The sequence below is a fragment of the Balaenoptera acutorostrata genome, chromosome 2 (genome assembly GCF_949987535.1).
Source record: "Balaenoptera acutorostrata chromosome 2, mBalAcu1.1, whole genome shotgun sequence".
NCBI lineage: Eukaryota > Metazoa > Chordata > Mammalia > Artiodactyla > Balaenopteridae > Balaenoptera > Balaenoptera acutorostrata.
Window position 1 is genome coordinate 161,998,052 of NC_080065.1, and position 6,000 is coordinate 162,004,051.

Here is a 6,000-nt window from a genome sequence, read left to right on the forward strand (position 1 = left end):
AATTCCAAAGTAAAAGAAATGGTTGAACATAATTATGCAAAAGCCGGGAAGCCAAAAATTAATGTTTTCCTATAAAGGATGGAAGATGATGAGTTGGGCTATTAAATGAGTACTGAAGGATGCAGAAAGGGCCATAAGGGGGATTTACTGTTGTTGGGAGAGCTTTCGCCTAGCATTTCATGACTTTTGTGCTTTCAACTTTATAGTCAGACAATTCCACTCCTGCAGTTAAAAAAAAAAAAGCTGGTATGTGATAAAATTAATACTACAAGGAGATGAGAGAAGAGGTGAATTAGGTTGATTTGAAGGAAAATGTTTCAGAAGAGATGAATACACATACTCAGTTATGTTTTTTGAGATGATGGCTAAAAGGCAATAAGATTTCCAAGTCCCAGAGTTGGGACCAGCAACAGTTTCAATTCAAAAGCTGGGAGTATTCGTACCAGCCACCTCTAAGCCAGAAGAAATTCTTTAAGGACTGGTACAGTGTCAAAGAAGATAAATCCAGTGCTTAGGTATGAACATTTTGTAAGATTATCCTGTGACTCTTCATGTGTTGGAATTAATAGCAGTTCCCTAAGCCAAAATTTAGTCTAGAATATGTGCCTTTCTAGCAAATAAAGTGGTTTGTAGTTGTTATACTGATTTTAAACGAGTATGGTCAGTATAAACGTGACTGCTAAAGTGATCTGTTATAAAAGGCATCTATTCTCTGAACACTTTATTATACAAAATCAATAGGCAACTGAATTGTGTACCCAGGAGCATAGCTAGTTCTTCATATAAACCACCTACTTCAGGCACCCAGGCAACAATGGGCACCCACTTCCCTCAGGCCATCAGTCAGCATGACATTGCTAAGGTGTATTTTAAATTGATAATGTTTTGGAGAATAACAAAACAACAAATAAACAATTGTCATTTTTTTTTTTGATGGTTTACTATGTGTTAAGCACTAAGCAAAGGGTTTTAAATAAATAAGAAAGATCCTCTGGCCAGTGGATCAAATGTAAACTCTGTGTGAGTAGGGACTGTGCCTTATTCTGCCTTAAACAGAATAGATATACATGAATGAGTTCATTTGCTCTCCACAAACAATCTCATGAGGAGAGAAAGGCAGGTACCATCCTCCTAATTTGTTAAAGGAGGACGCTGATAAACAGATGTTAAGTGACTTGCCGAAAGTGGTGGACAGCATCAGCTCTAGGGAGGAGGACAAGGGAGATAGGGTCCAGTGTTGCCTCTTTTCTACGTGGACATTAGGCATCTTGTCTTTGTGCTTGGCAGGAACCACGGTTAGATGCAGAACAGGTAGAGTCAATCCTGGCGTACAGTCCTGAGGCAACCACTGAGTGAAGAGGAACCTTTTAGATCACTTTGATTGGAGCCAGTCCATTCTCATACTACCATCTATTTTTTTCTATCAGAAAAAAATTGCTTTACTAAATATTATTTACAGACACTATTGCCAGTAGTTGCCACATATTTGCCACTTAACTACTGGCTAGTTTCTCTGCTAAGCAGTTGACATATAATATCTCCTTTAATTCTTACCTCAACACTGTGAAGTAAACATTATGCCCATTTCATAAGAAAATGGTCCTATAACTTGTCCAACGTCAAGGAATCAAACTTAGACCTACTGAATTTCATGGCTCATAAACTTGTTTGCCTCACTATCTTTACTTATTATTTTATGATGTGAGTAATCAGTTGCTGATCCAGACACATTTTAATACTGTGGGTGTATTTCTAGACCTTATTTCTTAAAGAAAACATTAGAGAGACGCCTCTTTGAATAATGCAGACATGAAGAAAAGGGGAGGGGGAAATTTACTTGTTTGAAAGGCATATTCCAGTGAAACTAGTGTGATGAAAAAGAGACAAACATAAAAAGGTATTGCATTCAGGAATAGAGAGACATGAAAGTGAATTAACTGGGATGACTAGTGACTGCAACCATAGTCAAAGGGATGCGTCTAATGAAAACACCCAGCAGGATGCCTAAAATTCACTCACCATTCACCATCTAGAGATCCCACATTATCTCATTCTAGGTAATAGTATTTCTCACTTTTTCTGAAAAATACTCCTTGTTCCACCTAGTTGCTCAGGCTATTACAATATTTCTCAACCTTTTTTAAAAAAATTTTACTACCTCAGAGAGAAAAAAAATAATTTAAATGCTCCCTTATACAGAAATGAAATACTGGGATAAGATCTGTTGGGTAAGGAGGGCCACAGACCATTTCATATCTAAGACATATTTGCTTCCCAAGAAACAAGTTGCCCTGTTGAGAATGTTTGGGTTATAAAGCTACTTGATCCCTTCTCCTACATCCTAGATCTGCTATTACTTCTAAACCGTAAGGGGTTCTGGCTAAATAACAAGCGCCCAGGAAAAGCATATGGATGGTCAGCATAGCATTTCATGGGTGTCTCATTAACTCAGTGTATAGCAAGTTAGTCCAGTTGATCCATAGCTCCTGTTAACTACAACGCCATTTGTTCAACTGCATAGGCTGCTCAGAAGAAGAAAGGCTGTAAAGTCAGATGTTTGGGTTCAAACCTCAGCCCCACCACTTCTCAGCAATGAGACTTTGGCCCATCATCTAACCTAGTGGTCCTCAACTGGGGGCAACTTTGTGCACCCTCCCCCGAAGACATTTGGCAATGTCTGGAGACAGTTTTGATGATCAAAACTGGGGGTGGGAGACTACTTTTACCTAATGGGTAGAGGCCAGGGATGCTGCTAAACGTCCCCCAATGCACAGGTCAGCCTCTCACAAAAGGGAATCATCCAGTCCAAAATGTCCACTGCCAGGTTGAGAAAGTTTGATTTAACTTCTCTGCTGCTCATTTTTGTCATTGTGCCAGATGGCATTCATTCCTTAACGGACATTTCCAATCCATCTCCTTGTTGCCTCCACTGAAGAGGTTGCAAACACTAAATACTTATTTTGCCAGCCTCCCTTGCCTTGCAGCTAGGGATAGCCCGGAGGCGCAGTTCTGCCCAGTGAGAGATAAGTGGAAATCTATTAGAGGCATAAGGAAAGGTTTGTTTTTTTCCTGAGACAAGAAACAGATCAGACTGGTGTCATCCCCTTCTTAGCTGCTTTCTATCTCAAATGTGGAAGAAATATATAGAGTTGCAGCCATCTTCTTACTATCGTTAGGGAAAGGCAAGAGAATCAAAGAGAGGATGACCTAGATATTGTTGAGGCCATGAACCAATGCCATATCACCCTGCTGTACTTCTTGTTATGTTAGAATATATAACTCCTATTTGTTTAAACATTCCTGATATACTCAAATGTAAAATTAGGATAATAATAGGGTTTTTTCACTAATTTTTATTGAGGTAAAATACATAATAAAATATGCCATTTTAACCATTTTAAATGTACAATTCAGTGGCATCAATTACAATACATTTGCAATGTTGTGCAACCATCACCACTATCTATTTACAATTTTTTTCAACACCCCAAACAAAAACTCTGTGCTCATTAAGTAATAAGTGTCATCCACCTTCTCCCCAACCTGAAATCCCTGCTAACCTCTAACCCATTTACTGTTTTTATGAATTTGTCTATTCTAGACAGTTCATATAAGTGTAATAATACAATATTGATCCACAAGGCTTATTTCACTTAGTATAATGTTTACAAGGTTACCCATGTTGTAGCACATATCAGAACTTCATTCTTTTTCATGGCTGAATGGTATTCCAATGTATTCCTCATTTTGTTTATCCATTCACCTGTTGATGGGAACTTGGGTTGTTTCCACCTTTTGGCAATGACAGGGTTTTAAAAGATTAAATGAAATAATATACCTAAAGCACTTAGAACAGTGCTTGGTACCTAAGAAGAACTTAGCAAATGTAAGCTAAAATTATTACTGCTATCACTAAATACCAAGCTGTCACATCCACCCTGTCAACTGTCTTTTGTTCCAAGGGGGAATGTACTAGTATGTATGTGCACTGGCATAAAACTGTGATCAGAACCTACTGTACAATTCAAAGCAAATGATACTCTCATGGATCTGTGACCATGTGCAGATGTGATGGACAGCAACCCACACGCATTTATCCATTCATCCTTCCATACATCTATCCATTTAGAATTTATTGAGCACCTCCTATGGGAGAAATCCTATGCTTCAAACCTAAGCGGAAGTGACACATAATTGATTTGTTAAAAAAGACAAAGAAAAGGAGGTGCTTAATAAACATTTTTGGTGATTATGGAATAGTTCTACACTCAGTCATGAGCTTCAAAAATATCTCTAGGACTGTGTTATTTCTCCAGAGTTATCAATGAACCAGGCGCCTGCCTTATGAAGTCCTCATCCTGCTAAGTACTGTTTAAACAGATTCATAAATATTGTTGACTTTCATCCTTTACACCTAATATCTCAAGGTACAAAATAAAAGCTTGGTATAGTGACTGTCATGACTGGTGCCAGGAAGAATGCCATTGCCTAAGTGAGAAAAACTTCTACCTCCAAGTAACAGGGATAGGCAGAGAGTAGAGATGTGTGCACAGCAGGCCAACTTTTTAGCTGGCGAGAGAGAAATTTTTTGGGAGAGAATCTGGTGTAGGGAGGGGGCTTATACTGACGAGCACATTAAAACAAGGAGTAGGAAAAATGTGTGGAGGAGGAAATGATAGTAAATCTGATGTCAGTGGTGATAGCAGATCTTACTTTGTCATAGAAGACCTTTTAGATGAGTGTGGATGGTCAACATTTAAGATCAACTACAGGAATGTTTGGAAGTGAGGTATTCACGGAGCATTTGCTATGTGCAATGTGTTTTATAACATAAGATAATTATCAGCTTGCCCTGGTGTATCTTACAATTTATTTAGTCAAAATCCACCCACACAATACCTTCAGAAAGCAAGAGGAAGAAATAGTGAGGAAATAAGAATGCCGCGGGGGTCTGAGATGGTACGTGAACTCCACGCTTAGAGAACATTCGTGAGGGAGCTAGAAACTGAACTGCACTGAGTAGTGTTTGGCATGCAGGAAAGAAAGGAAATATCACCAATAGAGGAATGACAGAGCACTAGAAAGGAGGTGGTGGGCTGACTAGGCAGTAAGAGGTTGGCCTGACTGGACCACCATGAGAAATAAGGCTTAATGGGAGAGTGGTGCCCAGAAAGAGACAGGCACTAAGTAGCTCATTATTTTCAGGTCAGTCACAAGATAATATGGCTTCATTTCTAGGTGCTGGAGATTCTCATTCCGTTTCACTAGTCCCTCCCCTGACCACTTTTTTCATATCTTGTTGTATTTCATCTCACACACTCTAGGCAAGGGGAAAAATATTCATGTTTCAAAAAAATAAACTAGCTCCCAACAAATTTTCTCGGGCTCCTCTGAATAACTACCACACACCCTCCCAGTCATATCTTTACATGATTTCCATTTAAATTGGCTCACTTACCTGGCATTTCCTGATGATCTAACCTGTCACTGGTGCTCCAGCTGATACTGTGATTGCTACTGGCTATTTTATACTCTGGAATGAAAAGTGGTAACAATAGAGCCTCTTGTGTTTTATGTTTTGTCAAATGCTGGGTATATTTCTGGCATTTCGTACGTAACAAGTGTAACAAAGCAGGCCCGGGCCGAAGGATATGGCATCTGCTGGCCTCTGGCACAACAAAGGTGGCAAGCCCAGTGGTCTCCGACCCGTAGGGTAGTGATAGACGGCCCTGGGGAATGAGGCTTTTATCACAATCTACATGAAAAAAGAAATAGTGCCTCCAGTGTATCTCCATGAACACTAGAAAAGCATGAGTGGAAATAACCTACACCCAGGAGACAAGTGCTTTGCTTAATGAGGGTTTTAATCCTACAGTCGCTCTCTGATAGGTGTACATTGCCAAGCATAGAAACTTAGAGTCACTTAAAGTTACTAGGGTGTATGGTGTTAGGGAGTGTTCTAACTTCGTTCTTTTACATGTAGCTGTCCAGTTTTCCCAG